General features: G+C 35.9%; 1 protein-coding gene across 3 annotated transcripts in view; it reads right to left on the bottom strand.

The window, feature by feature from the left end:
- Positions 1 to 21,422, bottom strand: part of LOC138694438 (sialin-like) — a 246,340-nt gene that overhangs the window by 132,507 nt on the left and 92,411 nt on the right. The window contains exon 2 of one of the 3 annotated variants that reach the window (XM_069818146.1): positions 15,551 to 15,664. The exons of the other annotated variants lie outside the window; for them this stretch is intronic. The gene's annotated coding sequence lies outside the window, so the exon portion shown is untranslated. The remainder of the gene's footprint in view (positions 1 to 15,550; positions 15,665 to 21,422) is intronic. 3 annotated transcript variants of the gene reach the window in all.

The following is a 21,422-nucleotide window of genomic DNA, read 5'->3' as shown; positions in this document are numbered from 1 at the left end:
AGCGGTATGGGATGAAGACACAGGTTTAAATTCGTAAAAGATGATGATTAGAGGCTATTTTCTTCGGAGGGAGGGAGGCCAAATTACCTCCACGCGAGTTTGAAATAAAAAAAAAATGAGTAGTAGGCCTAATAGTGAATAAAGTGTGTGAGAACTGTACTTTTAATATTAAAATAATCCATTTCTACAGTATAAGCACTTAAGGAATAAAAGACTTTTCTCAAATGAAACCAAGGCGTTACCCTTCGCTAAAGTGGTTGTAAATAGATTTACAATTTTTTGTTAATTGAAATTAAAATTTCTTTATTAATAAAATTACGATCTCCAAATGGATAATGTCTATTAACCCCTTCAGGAATCTGTCAGAAGATAGATGATATTAAGATATATGGATTATATGCGGATACTACGGATGGATCAGTACGTACCTAGGCCTACCTATATGAAAACAAAAGCAAGTGCCATTATTTGTTAGTATTCTCGTATGATATAAATGTAAATAAAAATACCTAAATTCATATTCAATACAAAACATGAACAAACTTTGATGACACAAATTCACTCTAAATCGCGTCAGAAACGTCACATTTCCCTAAACCCATCAATTGCAATTCAATAATTTATTGCAATTTTCATTGTAGACATATTAAGGAATAAAAATAAATACTTACCAGCTTAATGAAGTAACTTCATACACCTGTTGCAATAGAAATTCACTGAAAAATGTAAACACAACAGCTTCATTACAATCAACCGTAGAACCACAAAGTCTAATCTGAAATTTCCATACTGGAACTAGTTCTGTCATATATCGGAATCAGGCATTAGTAACCTGTTTCATCGAAACAAATGTGCGATGGGGCCACTTTTATTTTTTTCCGTGATTGAGACAGTCACCCCAGCTGACAGTATTTTCGTTACCTCCCATTGTCTATAGAAACCAAAGAAGTGACGGTAAAATAGACTTGACTGCCTCCGTGGTCTGTTGGTCAGCATGCTGACTTCCAGATCAGGAGGTCCTGGGTTCGATTCCTGGGCTTGGCTCTCGGTGAATTTCTCTTGAAGAAGAATAATTCCCTGGGTGTCTAGAGTCTGGAAATTTGTATGAATGTGAGTGTGAGTGTGTCGGGTTAATATTAATTAACCAATCATCACAAATATAAAAATACATCAGGACTGTTGCTGGACAGTAACCTGAACACACGTTTCAGCGTCACATTGTTGACAAGTAACTCCATCTGTTAGCACAACCATAAATCATCTAATAGATGCTATAGAGTTACCAACAACGAAAAAAAAAAAAAACAAAAAAAAAAAACAAAAAAAAAAACTTGCTTCGTGCCTTAGAATCAATGTCCTAACAAAATATTTTTTCTAGAGTATAAATGGGAAAAAAATTTATCAGATTCAATGACGTGATTTCTTATGGTGCTTAGAGGAAACTTCAAATTTGCGAGTAGCCCAAGGTGACCTGTTTACGTGACAATGAGCTCATTCCTAAAAGGAAGTTCAAGGCACGCGCGAACATTGCTCAACTTCACAACAAACAAACTGTGCCATCCCAAAACGTTGATTTTTTTTTAAATTTCGTAACTGTTATATTATTTATTAATTTACAATCATATTCAATTTAAAATATTTGTGAGGTAAAGAAATAAGAAAAATTAACGAAACGACATAAGAGAAAATGAAGTTTAAGCAGAAACAAAGAACTGTCTATGGAATTCTAGGAAATGCAGAGCAAAGAGAAGAATAATGGTTATACTCGTATCTTTAAGCATACATTCGTGAACATTTCATGACGATATTCCAGCAATTAGCTAGAGAAATAACTGTCACTAGAAATATCAATCAAGTAGCTGCGTTCGAGGTGAAACTTCGAACCCCTGAAACTATATTACAATACGAATGCGATGAACAATAATTCGAGCCACCGGCGTAGCTCAGTCGGCTGAAGCGCTTGCCTACCGATCCGGAGTGGCGATCGGACGTGGGTTCGATTTCCGCTTGGGCTAATTACCTGATTGGGTTTCTCCGAGGTTTTTCTCAACCATGAGACGAATTTCAGGTAATCTATTGCGAATTCTTGGCCTCATCTCGCCAAATATCATCTCGCTATCATCAATCCCATCAACGCTAAATAACTTAGTAGTTGATGCAGCGTCGTTAAATAACAAACTAAAGAAAAAGAACAATAATTCGATACGATACGTGAAAGAGTGAATAAATAGATAGACGGGCAATGAATTCTTTAAGTGAGTTTATAATTGGATAAATGGAAGGACAATTGGACGAATTAATATATGAATGAATTAGTAAACAAACGAACGAATGAACTAACAGATAATTAAATGAATTAGTGTATAAGCGAACACGAATGAATGAATGAATGAATGGAAGAATGACTGAATTAATTAATAAATTAACGAAAGAAAATAATTATTGATGGACAAAGTATTGAACAAGTTAGATGCTTTAACTATCTCGGGTGTAAGATATCAAGTCAAGATGAACATAAAATAGAACGATTTAATCAGCTATGTGGCACTATAAAGAGAACACTTAAAAATAAAACAAGAAAGGACACAATGATTAAATTTTATAAGACAATGACTACACCCATATGTCTATATGGCAGCGAAAGCTGGACATTAAAGAAGACAGATATAAGTAGAATTCAAGCAACGGAGATGAGATTTTTGAGATCGGTGTTAGGAGTAACAAGAGAAGATAGAATAAAAAACGAAACGATAAGAAAGGAGCTAAATATATACAATATAAATGAAAGAATTGTGAGTTTTAGAAATAAATGGCTAGAACACGTACAACGTATGCCAGAAGAAAGATACCCAAGAAAAGCTTTGAGGTATAAACCAAGAGGGAGAAGAAATATAGGAAGATCTCATAAGAGATGGATAGACCAATTTGGAGACGCAACAGGCTAATTAGTCTAAAGCATGCAGCAGCAGAAGAGGAATTAACGAAAGAATAAATGTAAAAGTAAATAACTACATAAATAAATAAATAAATAAATAAAATAAAATAAATGAGTGAATAATAAAAGAATTTATGGGTGATCAAATTAATAATGAACAACTCAATAAATGGCCAAAAGTATGTATAAACGAATAAATGGATGATTGAATGAATAAACAAAGTCACCGGCGTGCCTCAGTCGGTTAACGCGCTTGCCTGCCGGTCGGAAGTTGCGCTCGGGCGCGGGTTCGATCCCCGCTTGGGCTTATCTGGTTGGGTTTTTTCCGAGGTTTTCCCCAACCGTAAGGTGAATGCTAGGTAATCTATCGCGAATCCTCGATCTCATCTCGCCAAAATACCATCTTGCTATCACCAATCTCATCGACGCTAAATAACCTAGTAGTTGATACAGCATCGTTAAATGACAACTAAAACAAATAAACAAATTAATATAATATGCTTGAATGAATGAACCATGAATTAATGAACATATGAAAGAATGGATGCACAAATAAATGAATGAACAAAAAGAGATTGAACGAATGAATAAATGAAAGGCAATAAATTTGGCATATGAAAAACTGGATGCAGAAATAAACAGATGGAGGGATTGTATGAATGAATGAATGAATTAATTAATTAATGAAAAATGAACAAAAAATAGGTGAATGAATGAACAAAAGAATTAATGAAAAGTTGAGTGAGAGTGAGTGAGTGAACGAATTAATAGTTGGATGAATGAGTAACGAAGAGTAGATAGTTGAATGTACGAACAAATTAGTGACTGAGTGGACAGATGAACGGGTTGAATTAACAGTGAGGATGGATGGATGGATGGATGGATGGATGGATGGAGAGACGGACGAACCGACGGAAGATAGTCGGACAAATGGCTTTGGACAACCTTGTCATGTTTCAAGGACTTGAGGAAGAAACAAACGTAACGAGAGAAAATACTAAGGTGTATGTGGCGTAAAAACAGCATTGTTTACAAGATAGCATCCTCACTCCGGACTGACATATGTTTAACCACTTGTAATTGACCGAGGCTGATGGTGTAACATCATGTTTATAACAAGGAGGAAAATTAACATTGCAACACACGCTTCATTGTGTTTCACATTTAGTCAATAACTGCAAGTGGATATCTGCCACCTCATGGATGAGTCATGATATGGAATGTGTTAAAATTTATATAGCTGTCGATAAGGAATTACGTGACTTTGGAGTCGTCCCTAGCGCGTGAATAATGCGTCGATGCAGGAGCTGTTTACGACTCATAAAGTAAAACGTCCACAGGAAGGCACCTGGCTTGCTTCCTGTCAGCCCATAACTCACTAAACTTGAGTCATATCACAAACCATGAAATCTCTCATGAATTCAGTTTACCTTGTACTTCTTTCAAGCATTTGACTTCTTTTTCATCTTCTCTGTGCCCTGTATTCGATTATTTAATTAGACATGCTTATACAGTGTTTCATTTTTCTTGTACATAATATTGTAAATTAGTGATTTTAACTGTTGTAGATAAGGCACAAAATTTAAATCAATTTGCTGAATGGGGGCCATAAAATCTTTGTACCTACAGACTGTAATAACTCCATTAAAATATATACGGTAAAGCTTTCAAATGAAAATACATAATAATTGCATAATCCACACCTGTGGAGTAACAGTTAGCGCGTCTGGCCGCGAAACCAGTTGGCTCGGGTTCGAATCCCGGTCGGGACAAGTTACCTGGTTGAGGTTTTTTGCGGGGTTTTCCCTCAACCCAATTTGAGCAAATGCTGGGTAATTTTCGGTGCTGGACCCAGGATTCATTGCAACGGCATTATCACCTTCACCTCATTCAGACGCTAAATAACCTGAGATGTTGATACAGCGTCGTAAAATAACCTACTTAAAAATAATAATTGCATAATTACTAAATCATTGAACTAAACCGCAAAAAAAAAAAGAAATTGTAAATGAGCCTGTATTCATAACGTAGAGTCAGATGTTCAAAGAGCCACCAATGTAATTACGAAAGGCCATGACGTATAACAACCAAAAAGTCACCCATCCATCCATCAGTGTCATTGCTAAATTATTTGTTGTTCAAACTTTTCTTGTATAATAAATCCATGATCTGAAGGTGAATTAGAAAATCATGTCATTTTCGTAAAATGACAAGTTAAAATTTGAACTTGAGACTGTCAGCATGATTATCCTAATATTGTACTATTCATAATAAAAATGATGACGGCTGTATGGTAATGATGCTATTACCGAAAGCAATGGTGGCGTTGCTGTCTCTTTTTACGTATGTATGTAGGCATGCCGACGGGGCGAGAAGTGTCGGCCGATGGAAGTATTGCCTCTTCCAAGACGATGAACAAATGAGGACATCGCATTGAAAATAAAGAACGTAGCAAGAGAAAAATTCGAAGCTAATTAAACGCGCAACATATGTTTACGAATGAAATAATAATACCGTGCGATACAAGACACGCATTCACATGCAATGGAACAAACTAAAGTCGTAATGTAACTATCACAACGCAAGACTGATTCTATCGACATCATTTCTCTTCCGACTGTACTCTTGAATATCATTCAAGCCATCTCGTTACCTTTCCTGTTGCCCGCTCTTCCTTATCGCATTGTTTGATTCACATTCCTTCCGTCGATATTCCCTGCTTGCGAGACATATAGTGGTAGTGGTAACATCAATGATGAAGGAAATGTTGGTAATAGTGATGGTAGGTGTAATGATTTTGGTAAGAACAGTGATGATAGGTTGGTAGTGATGATAGTGGTAAAAGCAGTGATTATGGTAGTGTTGGTAATAGCGATTACCATGGTAGTGTTAACAGTAGTAATGATAGTAATAATAATGGATGATGGTGGCAGTGGTAGTAATCATGTTGATGACAGTAGTGATATTGGACATCATGGCCATGGCATGATAAGAGTGACATAAGTAATAATGATGGTGATGGTAATGATGTTAGCACAGGTAATCATATTGCTATTGGTAGTAATGGTAGTAATCATGGTGGTGCTGTTGGTGATGTTAGTAATTATGGTAGAGTTGTTACTGATGTTAGTAATTATGGTATTAGTGTTGTTAGTGATGTAGTGTTACTGACGCTAGTAATTATGGTATTAGTGTTAGTGATGTTAGTAATTATGCTGGTGTTAGTAATAATAATCCGTGGTGCTACAGCCCGTGAAGGGCCTAGACCGACCAGCCGGCTGCTGGCCTCACGCCCACATGTCGAGGCAGAGGTGTACGATCATCCAACCAGAATGGAGGTATCGTGTGGTTAGCACGATGATCCCCCCAGCCGTTATAGCTGGCATTCGCAACCGGATTTCGCTACCTATCGTAGCTCCCCAAGTGCATCACGATGCTGGGTGGGCACCGGTCCCATACACTGGCCGAAATTTCATGAGAAAATTTCTTTCCCCATGAGGACTCGAACCAGCGCGCATTCCGTAACGCGAGTCCTAGGCAGGATGCCTTAGACCGCGACGCCACGGCGCGGGACGGTGTTGTTAGTGATGTTAGTAATTATACTGATGTTGTTAGTGACTTTAGTAATTATAGTGATGTTAGTAATTGTAGTTACTGATATTAGTAATTATGGTTGTGATGTTACTGGTATTAGTAATTATGGTGGTGATGTTACTGATGTTAGTAACCATGGTGGTGGTGTTGGTGATGTTAGAACTTATGATGGTGTTGTTACTGATGTTAGTAATCATGGTGGTGGTGTTGGTGATGTTAGAACTTATGATGGTGTTGTTACTGATGTTAGTAATCATGGTGGTGGTGTTGGTGATGTTAGTAGTTATGGTGGTGTTTTTACTGATGTTAGTAATCATGGTGGTGTTAGTGATGTTAGTACTTATGGTGGTGTTGTTACTGATGTTAGTAATCATGGTGGTGGTGTTGGTGATGTTAGAACTTATGATGGTGTTGTTACTGATGTTAGTAATCATGTTGGTGGTGTTGGTGATGTTAGTACTTACGGTGGTGTTGTTACTGATGTTAGTGATCATGGTGGTGGTATTAGTGATGTTAGTACTTATGGTGGTATTTTTACTGATGTTAGTAATCATGGTGGTGTTAGTGATGTTAGTACTTATGGTGGTGTTGTTACTGATGTTAGTAATCATGTGGCGATGTTGGTGATATTAGTACTTATGATGGTGTTGTTACTGGTGTTAGTAATCATGGTGGTAGTGTTGGTGATGTTAGTATTTATTGTGGTGTTGTTACTGATGTTAGTAATCATGGTGGTGGTGTTGTTACTGATGTTAGTAATCATGATGGTGGTGATGTTAGTACTTATGGTGGTGTTGTTACTGGTGTTAGTAATCATGGTGATGGTGTAGGTGATGTTAGTACTTATGGTGGTGATGTTACTGATGTTAGTAACCATGGTGGTGGTGTTGGTGATGTTAGAACTTATGATGGTGTTGTTACTGATGTTAGTAATCATGGTGGTGGTGTTGGTGATGTTAGAACTTATGATGGTGTTGTTACTGATGTTAGTAATCATGGTGGTGGTGTTGGTGATGTTAGTAGTTATGGTGGTGTTTTTACTGATGTTAGTAATCATGGTGGTGTTAGTGATGTTAGTACTTATGGTGGTGTTGTTACTGATGTTAGTAATCATGGTGGTGGTGTTGGTGATGTTAGTAGTTATGGTGGTGTTTTTACTGATGTTAGTAATCATGGTGGTGTTAGTGATGTTAGTACTTATGGTGGTGTTTTTACTGATGTTAGTAATCATGGTGGTGTTAGTGATGTTAGTACTTATGGGTGGTGTTGTTACTGATGTTAGTAATCATGGTGGTGGTGTTGGTGATGTTAGAACTTATGATGGTGTTGTTACTGATGTTAGTAATCATGTTGGTGGTGTTGGTGATGTTAGTACTTACGGTGGTGTTGTTACTGATGTTAGTGATCATGGTGGTGGTATTAGTGATGTTAGTACTTATGGAGGTATTTTTACTGATGCTAGTAATCATGGTGGTGTTAGTGATGTTAGTACTTATGGTGGTGTTGTTACTGATGTTAGTAATCATGTGGCGATGTTGGTGATATTAGTACTTATGATGGTGTTGTTACTGGTGTTAGTAATCATGGTGGTAGTGTTGGTGATGTTAGTATTTATGGTGGTGTTGTTACTGATGTTAGTAATCATGGTGGTGGTGTTGTTACTGATGTTAGTAATCATGATGGTGGTGATGTTAGTACTTATGGTGGTGTTGTTACTGGTGTTAGTAATCATGGTGGTGGTATTGGTGATGTTAGTACTTATGATGGTGTTGTTACTGACATTAGTAATTAAGGTGGTGGTGTTAGTGATATTAGTAATTATGGTAGTGTTGTTACTGATGTTAGTAATTATGGTGTTGTTAGTGGTAATTTATTATAGTCATGATGATAGTGATGGTAACAATAATTATGGTGATTAATGATATTAGTGATGACGACGGTTTGTCTTACTGTGTGAAAATATTCTTAATATTGTAATTGCTTGACAAATTCCGGCGAGTTTATGTAAAAATCGGACTATGATTTCACTCTTTTCCAGTCGCTGTCAATCATGAGGCGATGAAGCCATATGATTACTACATATACCCACTGATTTAATTTATCGACGATAGATCAAACAGCTGCTCATTCGTGAACTTACCCTCTAACCCTATTGGTAATTCTTTTCTAGTTATACTTATGTTTAGCTACAAAATTACTCATAGACGATGGGGTATTATTTCAGTAACGAAGCAATGGCGGAATGAGATATCCAAAATCTCGTCGCTCTTCTGGGTATTTTCGATACGACTTGGTCCGATGAACTTAGAGAAAAGTGGCAATAGGAAGCATTAGCAGTAACTGTTTTGAAAAGAAAAAAAGTGCAAATTTGCGTGCAAGTAACGAACTGAAAATTGCTGATGTTAGGTTGGGAAGAAAAGTAGGACATGTTGAGAGAGGAAAAAGCCTGCAGCAAGAAACTAATTAACAACTAATTCTTGCATGTCAGGCAAGGATATTGTCCACCAATAGCAGAGCAGATTCGAGAGAATTTGCAACACATTTCTAATACCGAGAAAGGCTAAGAGAGTTTCATCTTTCACTTAATACTACAAGAGCATTATGTTCTCGACAACAAAATGGCTCCAACGTCACGCCGCACAAGGCATTTAAAATCCAGTTGAACAGGATTCGATTCTCAAAAATACAAAAACACATAGCCCACATGATATGTATATTATATACTTTGTTCTAAGTCAAAGGATAGTTTGAGTTATGATTGCTACATAACCTGCAAATACCGCCACTTGCAAAACCAATATCTAGACTAGAGCGCCAGGATGAAGTAAAATTTCAGTTCTTAAGAAACGAAAAAAAAAAAAAAAAAAAAAAAGATGATATGGTGATGAAAATTGTATGTCCGAGTATATTAACGATTCATAAATTTGAAACTTTATCGCTGACAATGCTCTCTATGTGTCTTTACGAAACTGAATCCATTGCCTTCAAAATGATAGACTTGATAAATCAGAATGACAATTAGCCGTTATATAATCTGAAATCTGCATTATTTAACACCGGATTTTGAGCCTACAGTATATTGGTTTAAGTATTCTGTATGAAAATGCAACGAAGGAAAGAAATAAGTAATTGTGTGCTAAAGTAGACTGAAATATTATTATTATTATTATTATTATTATTATTATTATTATTATTATTATTATTATTATTATTATTATTATTATTGATCTTAAAAGTTATGTAAGAAAATTTCCTCTTGCGAGAACAGTTTACAAATAGAATTTCCTAATATAGTTTTGGAAAATTCAGACTTATTCGCAGTTCCATTTTTGACGTAAATATGTCTAAGTTATGTGTAAAGGTAATTCGATAAAAACAGCGTTATGTTAAACGCGAGTGAAAGATACCGTCAACTGTTGATGGAATGGATAGTTCAATGATAATACAAGCTACCTATACCGAGTGAACCGTAAGTAGTATAATTAATTTCAAGGGATTATTCTTTGAGTTATTTCAAAGAAACAAGGTTAATACAATTTTGCTCGTTTTTGCATCCTTTTCGAGATAAAAGTTGTTTTAGATGAAACATTTCATAAAACATTCTACTGAATTAATTCCCAATATGCTCAGTAAATTTAAGAGAACAGTGTATTATGATAATAAATGGTTGAAAGAATTTTAGTTTTGTCCTTTAATGTGTGGAAATTTGATCTGAACAAATACAACTTTTCGTTCTGAAAAGTAATTTTAAAATGTCACATTTGTTCGGCTCAAGTTTCTGCACATTTGAGGGACAAAACTCCAATTCTTTCAATAAATTATTATCATAATACACTGCCCTCTTAAATTGACTGAGTATATTGGGAATTCAAACAGTGGCTTTCTGAAACCACGCTATGATATATTCCATACAAAATAATTTGTATCTCGGAAAGTTAGCAAAAACGAGCAAAATTGTATTAAACTTTTTTGTTTGAAATATTTCAAAGAATAATCCCTGAAATTAATGATATTTACCCTGTATATGTACACTAATAAAAAAGTAAAACATAAAGACCTGTAATAATACATGCGCTCTGTTTTTCTCCATTCATAATCTAATTATTATTATTTGATAGGGTTTATTTACGACCGGGACTGATGCAGCTTCCTGAGCATATTAAAGATCTGGAAGTCGCCCGAAACAGAGCTAGAACTTTGGAGAAGCGTATTACGTTATATGAGTAAAGACCTGCGCAGACCAAGGCTGATGCGAACGCCAACACGAACTTTTTGCGAACTTCTAAGCTCATACAAACGCGAAAACTCACGCGACCGAACAGTTTTCTGAGGGCATCATTGCTACGAACATGGATCCTTCTCAATTTGAAGAAGAATGTCTTCTTGTAGCAGCAGCCTTGGATATTGATAGGCAGTATTTGAAAATTATTTATTGCATGTAGGCCTATACCTGTATTGTAAAACTAAGATATCTTTTCAACATAATGAATTGTATGATACCACAGAATATTAGACATTCACAAGGTGATTCACGAGGGTTTACCATCACTTACGAAGCTTATTTCCGAAGACATTCTGAGCAAAACAATGTCATATCAACTTTGTCCTAATCTCAATATTTTCAAATTTACATTAATTTGAAGTTGTTAGTAAAATACCTTTTTTCTTTAGTTTTAATGGTAAAAAAATATTACAAATAGAGAATGAACTATTTAGAAGTGTCATTTCTTTAATTGGCTAGTGTTCTGAAGCTAAAAATGTATTGTTAATTGCTTTGTACAGATTTTATTACTCAATTTTTAACTAAAAATTATATCATTCTTACGTACTTATCACAACAATTGTTACAAATCATACGACTTTAGGAAGCTGATTCTTTACAGTTTAGTTATGCATCCTAATGTATGTACAGTCTTAAAGAGTTTACAAGAGTGGCGTGATTAGTAACAATTGTTGTGATAAATGTGTAAGAAAATGTACTTTTGTAGTTAAAATCGAAAAAAAAAAATCTGTACGAAGCAACTATGGAATTCTCAACAAATTTTTAGCTTCACAATACCAACCAATTAAAGAAATGATATTCCTGAATAGTTCATTCTTTATCTGTAACATTCTTTCACCCTTAAAACTCAAGAATAATGGTATTTTACAAACAACTTCAAATTAGTGTAATTCTGAAAATATTGAGATAGGACAAATGTTTATTCACATTTTTCGCTCAGAATGTCTTCGGAAATAAGCTCTGTAATGGACGGTAAATCCTCGTGAATCACTCTGTATATAGAATGTTTTTCTTTCTTTGATCAGACCATATTCACCTCCCTCCTAATAAGAAGAAACGCCGAAATATGGATGCTTGAAATTAATATGTCAAGAGAGGTGAAAGGAGAGATTAAGAATTTATATCATCAGCTGAGGGAATATAAGGAAAGATTTTACACAGCACCTAGAATTAATTTTAGAGTGTTTTGACGAGCTATTGGAGATCATAAAAATGGCATTAAAAAGTCAAAAACGAAGTATTGAAGTAGCATTGATCCAACTCAGTATCTTGCAATAGCATTGAGATAAATGCTAATTCTTAATAAATGCACACACGCACGCACATGCACAAAACACACACAAACCATTAGGTAATACTTACTTATGGCTTTTAAGGAACCCAGAGGTGCATTGCCGCCCTCACCTAAGCCCGCCATCGGTCCCTATCCTGGGAAAGATTAATCCAGTCTCTGTCAACATATCCCACTCTCAAATCTATTTTAATATTATCCTCTCATCTACGTCTCAGCCTACTCAAGGGTCTTTTTCCCTCCGGCCTCTCAATTAACACTCTATACCAATTTCTGGATTCGCCCATACGTACTACATGCCCTACCCATCTCAAACGTCTAAATTTAAAGTTCCTAATTATGTTAGGTGAAGAATGCAATGTGTGTAGTTCTGCATTATGTAATTTTCTCCATTCTCCTGTAACTTCATCACTCTTAGCCCCAAATATTTTCCTAAGCGCCTTTGTCTTAAACATCCTCTCTCAAATTGAAAGTCCAAATTTCACTACCATATAGAACAACCGGTAATGTAACTGTTTTATAAATTCTAACTTTCAGCTTTTTTCAGAGCAGACCGGATGACAAAAGCTTCTCAACTTAATAATAACAGGCATTTTCCATATTTATTCTGCGTTTAATTTCCTCCTGAGTGTCATTTATACTTGTTACTGTTGCTCCAAGATATTTGAATTTTTCCATCTTTTCAAACGATTCATTTCCAATTGTTATACGTCTATTTCGTACAACGTCACGAGACATAATCATATATTTTGTCTTTTCGGGATTTACTTCCATCATCTCTTTATTTGCTTCAAGTAAAAATCCCGTGTTTTCCCTAATCGTTTGTGGATTTTCTCCTAACATATTCATATCATCTGCATAAACAAGCAGCTGATGTAACCCGTTGAATTCCAAAACCTCTCTGTTACCCTGGACTTTCCTAATGGCATATTCTAGAGCAAAATTAAAAAAAAAATAAAGGTGATAGTGCATATCTTTGCTTTAGCCCGCAGTCAATTGGAAAACATCCGACAGAAACTGGGCTATACGGACTCTGCTGTACGTTTCACTGAGAAACATTTTAATTAATCGAACTAATTTCTTGCGAATACCAAATTCAATAAGAACATTATATAAAACGTCTCTCTTAACCGAGTCATCTGCCTTTTTGAAATCCACGAATAACTTATGTACTGTACCCCTATCTTATTCCTTTTTTACCCAATATCTGTCGAATACAACAAATCTGGTCAATAGTCGGCTATTACGCCTAAAATCGCACTGATTATCCCCAATAATTTCATCTATATATGGAGTTAATCTTCTCAAAAGAATATTGGACAAAATTTTGTACGACGTCAACAATTCCTCGAAAGTTACTACAGTTAGTCTTTTCCCCTTTTTGAAGATAGGTAAAATTATGGACTCCTTCCATTGTTCTGGTACAATTTCCTTTTCCCAAATGGCAAGTACAAGCTCATAAATGTCTCTAGATAATGCGCTTCTAGTCTCTTGCATTAATTCTGCTGGAACTTGATCGGTATCTGGAATCTTGTACTTTTTTAGCTTTTTTATCGCAATTTCGACTTCAGAAAGCGTAGGTTCGGGTATAATGGCTCAGCACTTTGTATTTAAATTTCGTCCCCATAATTCCTATTTGGTTTATGTGCATTTAGTAGTTGCCCAAAATAGTTTTTCCATCTGTTCAGGATGAAATGATACAATTAAGTTCATTAAAATAATTTCCAGCAAATAAAAGAATTAAAAAGTGTTCTAGCAATCGCGCACACAAATGATCATCACATAACAATAATTTCCTTTTATCACAATTATTCATCTACGACCACTTCAGTTCCTTAAATTTAATAAATATAGAAGCCATACATTTTATAATGCTGATGTTAAGATGCAGTATAAATGAGTCCCGAATTTTCGTAATTTTTCCGCTTGATCTTTGTGCCGAATGTAAAGGTCTATGCTTTCATTCTCATGAGAGTATTTCCAGTTTCTTACAGTTATACTGTTCATCCTACATTGTCTTCAGAACAATCTGTAGCAAGGAGTTGTGACACACGCCCTTGGCCGACATCAGAGGAACTGTTATAAATAGTCGCGACCTTCAGATTCAATTGTTACACAATATGCACTCAGCCTCTCTGCACATGACGACCCCATTCCTTCCGAATGTAAATAAACATTCTGAAATGGTCTGTGGTTAGCTTGGAAGATTGTAATGTGTATGTTTTATAAAGTGCGTAAAATAAAGGTGATACTTTTGCCATTAATCTTTAATTCTACCCTCGAGCAAGCAAGCAAACATTTATAATTTCTACTTCCGCCTACATGAATACAAAAGACAGATTGAAAAATCGTTAAGATTCAGAAAAGAAATACATATTAAGATATTATTAACGCCCAGGAATCTGAAAATGCATCTGCTGACAGAAACAAAGTAAAGCAAGGTAAGGCAAATTTCGGTCAAATAAAATAAGTTAAGATAAAATTGAGTGGAGGTAAAATTAGGTCAGTTAAGATAATGTTAAGTTAAATTAAAGTGAGATAAAGAAGGTAAGCTAAGTGAAGTGAAGTAATGTATGTTAAGATGTGGCAAAGCAAAATAAAGTAGAGTAAAATTAGCTAGAAGATAAAGAAAGGTTGTATGTTGTTTAGTTAACTGTCCGAAGGCAGGTCTAGACGAGCAGAAGATAATGTGAGGTAAAATAAGATGTGGTAAAGTAAGACACCGATACGTTAAGATGTGACAAAGCAAGAATTAGGGATGTAGAAAGCAAGGTAATGTAAGGTGAGGTCAAGTAAGGTAAGTTAAGGTGAAGTAAATTGTGGTAAATAAGACAACTCAAAGCTTAGCAAATAAGATAAGATATGGCGAGAAAAAGTAAGATAATTTAAAGTGAAGTACATTAAAGTTAAATAAGGTAGCTAAGGTAAGTGAAAGTAAATTAAGGCTGGTAAGTTGAGGTGAAGCAAATAAGGTGAGGTAAGATGAAGTAAGTCCCGCGCCTTCGCGTAGTAGTCTAAGACATTAGGGGAGAGTCGGGTAGTATCGGACAGCGGGTAATATTGGACAGTGAGTTTCTTTCATCTACCACACGATGATAGTACCTGATTGACACGGTTACGTTTCTGTGATGTCGCATAGAGAAACGTAACCATGTCATTCAGGTTCTACCATATGGTGGTAGATGAAAGAAACGCACTGTCCGATACTACCCGATGTCCGATACTACCCGACTCTCCCCTATCTGGACTGGTGCTACGGAATGAGCGCTAGTTCAAGTCCTCATGGGCAAGGAATTTTCTAAACAATTTCGTCCAGTGTATAGGACCAGTACCACCCAGAACCGTGATGAATTTTGGAAGCTACGATAGCTAGGTAGCAAAATAAGGTTTCCGAAATCAACTATAACAGCTGGAATGATCGTTGTGCTGACCACATGATGGGGCCCACCTCCGTTCCGGTTGGATGATCGTTCACATCTGCTGTGGCATGTGGTCGTGAGGCCAACAGTCGGTTGGTCAGCCTTGGCCTTTCATGGGCTGTCGCGCCACGAATTAATTAGTTCTAAGATGAAGCAAAGTAACTAAAATTAATATGAAGTAACATTAAACAATACTTTAATATTCATTTTGTTTTCCAGGCAAGTACCATCTCATGAGCTATTTGTATATTCACCGGAAAAAAACCGGACCACCTTATATTTCTTAATTTTTTTATGAGGTGAGAATCAGAAAACCCATTATGAAATGAAAAAAAAATTGCTTCTTAGCAATCAAACTCTTTTTTATTATGACTTGTGTTACTGTTTTCAACGCCAAACAATGGGTATTTAAAAGATGTAAAAACTTACAAATTCTATCAATTTTCTTCCAAATATTCAACTGGATTTGTGGCCACCCAGAAGTTACTAATAGCGGGTATTGCCTCCCCGTGACTGTATGACTGCTACCATTCGCCGATTCAACTCTTCGATCAGATCCTGGATGGCAGTCTGATCAATTCTATTCCATTCTTTACTTGGAACATTTCGGAGCTGCTGTAAGTTGCTATGAGGAGGTAGGCGACTTTTAACTCGCTTCCCTAGCATGTGCCACACGTGTTCAATAGGATTTATATCAGGACTTCTTGCTGGCCATGCCATCCTATTCAATCCAATGTCGTGAAGGAATTCATCCACGATTCTTGCAGCATGAGGGCTAGCACTGTCATGCATTAACAGAAACCCTTTACCAGTAAGTGGGGCATATGGTATCACATGTTCAATTAGAACCTCTTCGATGTATCTTAGTGCAGTCAAAGCATCTCCAACAAGTTCTGTGCGAGCTTCATACGAATGCCACCCCACACTATTACTGATCCATGTTGGAAACTGACACGTGAACTGAAGGTACATGGAAAAAAAAAGTTCTCCTTCTCTTCTCCACACTCTTTCACGTCCATCTGGAGACCGTAAACTAAATCACCATTCATCTGTGAAGAGCACTCGTCGCCATTCCCCAAGATTCCAATTAGCATGATTGTGAGTAAAACGTATTCGTTCAACACGATGTTCCTGGAGCAATTCTGGGCTTTTAGGCGGTCTTCTGGATTTCAGCCCAGATTCATCCAAACGTCTTCTTACAGTTCTCTCACTCACGTTAACTTGTCTTATTTCCTGGAGGGCTCTTTTGATCTCAAAAGCTGTAGAATGGCGATCTCTTAATGTGTTTAGGACAATAAAATGGTCGTCACGAGCCAAAGTTACTAGTTTTCTCTCTGAACCGGGTATCCTGAAATAACCTCCTTCTCTAAGCGATAGTACACCCGTTGTACGGTCGATCGAGGAATCCCAAGGACTGCAGCCACATAACGCTGGCTATTCCCATCTTCTATCAATGCAACCACTTTTGCCGAATCGGTAGCACTTAGCGACATTTCTATACAATGAAGTACTCCAATACAGCCTCAAAAGAGCTTACCAGTCTGAAGACTTCTTCAGTTTGGCTTGAAATAAGTCCGAGAAGTTCAGGCACAATATTGCAAGAAGAACGAATCTTTTTTCATATCATTGTTGGCTATTACTTATTCAGTATTACATTGTTGCGTATCACAAAATAAATGCATGACTAAGTGAACCTCAGCACACCTACAATTATTTTAAAATCGTACAATTTTAAAAAATGTTAAAGAAAATGTAGGTGGCCCGGTTTTTTTGCCAGTGTATATTGGTACAGTTCCGTTACATAACTTATATAAATTATAAGTTATGTCACGGAATTATACTAATATATGAATATATAATAAAACATGTAATGTAATTTAATATCAAGGAAACAAAATTATGTTTTGTAAGGTCAGGTAAATCAAGATAGGATGACACATTATAAGATAATTAAAGCTGAGATGAAGCAAAGTAAGATAAACTGAAGCAAAGTAAGGTAAGTTGAGATGAATTAAAGTGGGGTAAGTTAAAATGACGTAAAGTAATGTAGTGAGGTAGGTCTAATTAGTGTTATGAGATAAAACAGTAAAGTAAGGTGATGTAAGATTACGTAACGTAAAGGAAGCTAAGGTAAGATAAAGTTTACTAAAATGGAGTTCGGTAAGATAAGTTAAGATCAAATAAAATATTATAAGATAAGGTATGGGAAAGTGACATAAGGTAAAGTAAAATAAGACGAATGATTATACGTATAAGACCAGCTAACAAGTAAGATACTGTAAGAAAAAGTAAAATAAACGCAATTTAAGTTAAGGTGAAGTTAAGTAAATTAATGTAAAATAAAGTCAATCTGATGTAAGTGTAGTTAAGATATAGCTGTTGTAAATTAGGTAAATTCTGGTTTATCGTCTTTTTTAACTACACACGTAGCGATTAGATTACGTCACAGAGATGATGGAGAGTGTGACGGAATATGACTAACAAGAGAAATTAAGTGCTCGGAGGAAACCTACTCCACAGCCGCTTTTCACTAACAATTTTACAGAAAGTGCCAAAGACTGCTACAGTTAACAAAGTAACAGCGGTGACTACTACAATGGGACGGTCATGATCATCATTAAACACATACGTAACTAAGACAGATAAGTAACTATTTTCATTTAATCCTCTACCCGTGAAAATGACATACATTCTCTTCCACGGGGGTCATAATGAAAGTTTCTGCAAACTGATAATATGTATAGCAATAAACTACATTGTTTTTGTTCGATAATAAGTTCAATTCAGTTTCCAAAACAACTTATGTAAAAATAATGCCCTTTTCGACTGCTAGATGTTTATTTTAAGTTAACTTTGTATCAAATTAATGTATTTAAGTCGACAAGACTTTCGAGCTATGAAATTTTATTATATTAAATCGACACTGACGCCAAAAGAATGCATCAAAACACTTCAAAATGCTTTTGAAGATGAAACACCATCAGCAAGGACTGTGTGATTGGTTTGCGGAATTCAAACGTGAACATGGATCTGTTACAGAAATACCGACTCTGTGCGTCAAATAATTCAGGAAGATAATCGAATCACCATGCCGAGATTCGGGCATCTTTGGGATAGATATGAGTGAAATGCGAAAAGTTCTTCCATAACCATCTTGTTATGAGGAAGCTGTGTGCTCTGTGGATACCACATACTTTAACAGAAGCTGAGAAACAGACACGTGTTGATGGTGCACGGTAGTGCTTAAAAAATTCAATCGAAACCTGTAAAATTCGGTTTTAACATCATAAGAGGTGACGAAACATAGATTTACTGTTATTAGCTAGAAAATAAACAGCAATAGACATAATGGATCTTTCCAGACGAAGATAGCCAACAAAAGTCGAAAGTGGCCGAAGTAATTGCAACAAGATGTTTGCCTCATTCTTTCGCCACTCTGGTTCTTCTCTGTTCCACTGGAGGGTCATCTTACAGTTAATGTCGAATGAGATAGCACCATCTCTGTCTAAAGTTTTGAAAATAGTACGTACAGAACGATCTCAAAAGCGTATCATATTTCGCCACGACAGGTCATTTCAGGAGTGAAATTAATGATTCGAATACCTATAGTCCTAATCTTGCACCATGCGACTTCTTGTTTTCAACCTTCAAGAACAATCGTCCTTTAACGCCACTGAAGATCGATTGATGCCATCAAAGAGCTGGTGATTGAAGAGCCTATAGAAGAGTAGAAGCTATGCTTTGATGACTGGCTGGTTCCGTCGAATGGCCAAGTGCATAAGATTCAAGGAGGAATATTTTGAGAAGCAATAAAGTCGAAAGTAAAAATAATTGTTGCTATACATACCAGTTTGCAGTAAATTTCATTATGATCCACATCAGTGTTCGGAATGTTTTATGTAGGAAAGCTGCTGATTCATCGGCTTGCCAAGCCCGGCAGTTAAAATTCCGACTAGTCATTCATGGCCAAAGGGGATGCTGGAGAAAGTTTTCTCTGAGAACCTCAGTTTATTTTTTCGTCGTTTCACCATTTTCCGACTCCCTATCATAACACCATCATCATGAAGTGAATATAAATACACATGTGTCGGCATTTTCTGTAGTATCGGTCATTTCGTAAGGCGAGTGGCAAGCAAAATAGAATGACGATAGAAAATTCACTGTTACTTCAGGCGACATAAGAAAACAAATATAAAAAGGAGGTGGAATTACTCCACGAGTTTCAGCAGCACGTTCTTCACTGTGGCAAAGATGAGTATGAGTAAGCCCCGACTTGTCTCCCGATGTGAGAAACTATCAACGGGGAAAACCAACTCCTTGGTTTGTATGTAAAGAACATAAGACCTGCAACTTTCACTTTCCATGTCTAAAGTTAAATAATGCGTTCTCAAAATAGCTGGAACATAATAAAATTTCTCTAAGAACTCAATTCGGAACGCAATAATCACAATTTCACCAGCTATATACATTGTAAAAAAGTTGGCAAGCAATGAAACCTTGTTCGTTCATGTCATCGCATGCTCAGAATCGTCCTGAAATGGAACGCCTTCAACTGATCGGCTACACCACCTAGAGAATTATCTACTGTCATGTGGTTGATATTATATAATTAGTTCTCGAATATCCGACAATATGTTGCTTCTAGTTATTTCTGCAATTTTGAGTCCATCTTTGAGATTTACTTCTAATTCGTTTAATAAATGTAGTTTCGTTTCTTAATTTTCGAATTAATTTCATTTCAGCCATTCATATGATGTATTGTTAGAAAGTATTATTAGTTTTGGAAACCTCAGCGGTGTTACGTATTAACACAGACTTTCAAGAACGTCCATTAACGTTAACAATGATGTAAAGGAACCTCTTAGAAGTTAACGCTCTGCTAATAAGATGTAAATAAGTTACCAGCATTCGAAAAAAATAAAGATTGGATTCCTTGTATTTCAAAGTTAGCTAGAAAACAAATTTGTATTTCAGTATAAGTGATAAAACCAATTACGGTACAACGTTGTCACAAATGTGTACGGAAATTACATACTTACGAAAAAAAAGAGGTTGTGTAATATAGACTGTGAAGTATGGACATACTGTACAACCATCTGGTGAAGAAACTAACAACTGCGTGCTCCAAGACAATAGGCCATTTTTCAGAGTTAAGCTTTAGGACTGCACAGATATAATTTGATAGAAACATACGACAATATTGATTTATTATTTATGTTTAGGACATCCAATGATAATTTTCATGGACATTTTGCATTTAATAAGATATTTGTGCCACCTCTCGTGAAAGCTGTATGACTACAGCCGGCGATTATAGCTTTCTCGAAATATAAAGAAAATAAACTAAATCAGACCTGCAGAGCTGTAGCTCCTCAGAGTGACTCTTTACTTCCCTTTCATACCCCACCCACCTTTTCTACCAGTGCGGTCATGACGTTCTAGTTACGTTCGGCTGCATCTCGCGGCGGCAGATATACAGTACGCTATCAAGAATTACAAATGAACAGATAATAAAATCCTTAGGAACATACCTTTAGAAAGTAAGAGAAAAATGAATGAGGGAAATAAATAAGTTAGAAGACATGTAAAATAAATTAAAAAATATATGTGTGCATATAATGTAAGAAGGTCCTATTACTAGTAAAGCCGATTAAATCCACATTTTGTGTAAAATAAGTTAAGTACAGTCCCCGACTTGTCTTTCCGTGCTCTGTATTCTACTAAAATGAAATAAGTCCGAAATGTTGCATGCAGGCAACAAACCAATTACTTTATTTGAAGAATTTATTATGATTTTTCGTGCATTAATGAAGTTTTAATTCCTGTTTTTACAAAACTAGTATTACTAGTCTTAACTGGTTTTACTAGTAGGCCCTAATAGGACGATAAATAAATTGTACG

This window comes from Periplaneta americana, chromosome 2, assembly GCF_040183065.1.
Source record: "Periplaneta americana isolate PAMFEO1 chromosome 2, P.americana_PAMFEO1_priV1, whole genome shotgun sequence".
Lineage (NCBI taxonomy): Eukaryota > Metazoa > Arthropoda > Insecta > Blattodea > Blattidae > Periplaneta > Periplaneta americana.
The sequence above is the reverse complement of the archived record's forward strand: the minus strand, read 5'-3'. Positions and strand labels throughout refer to the sequence as shown.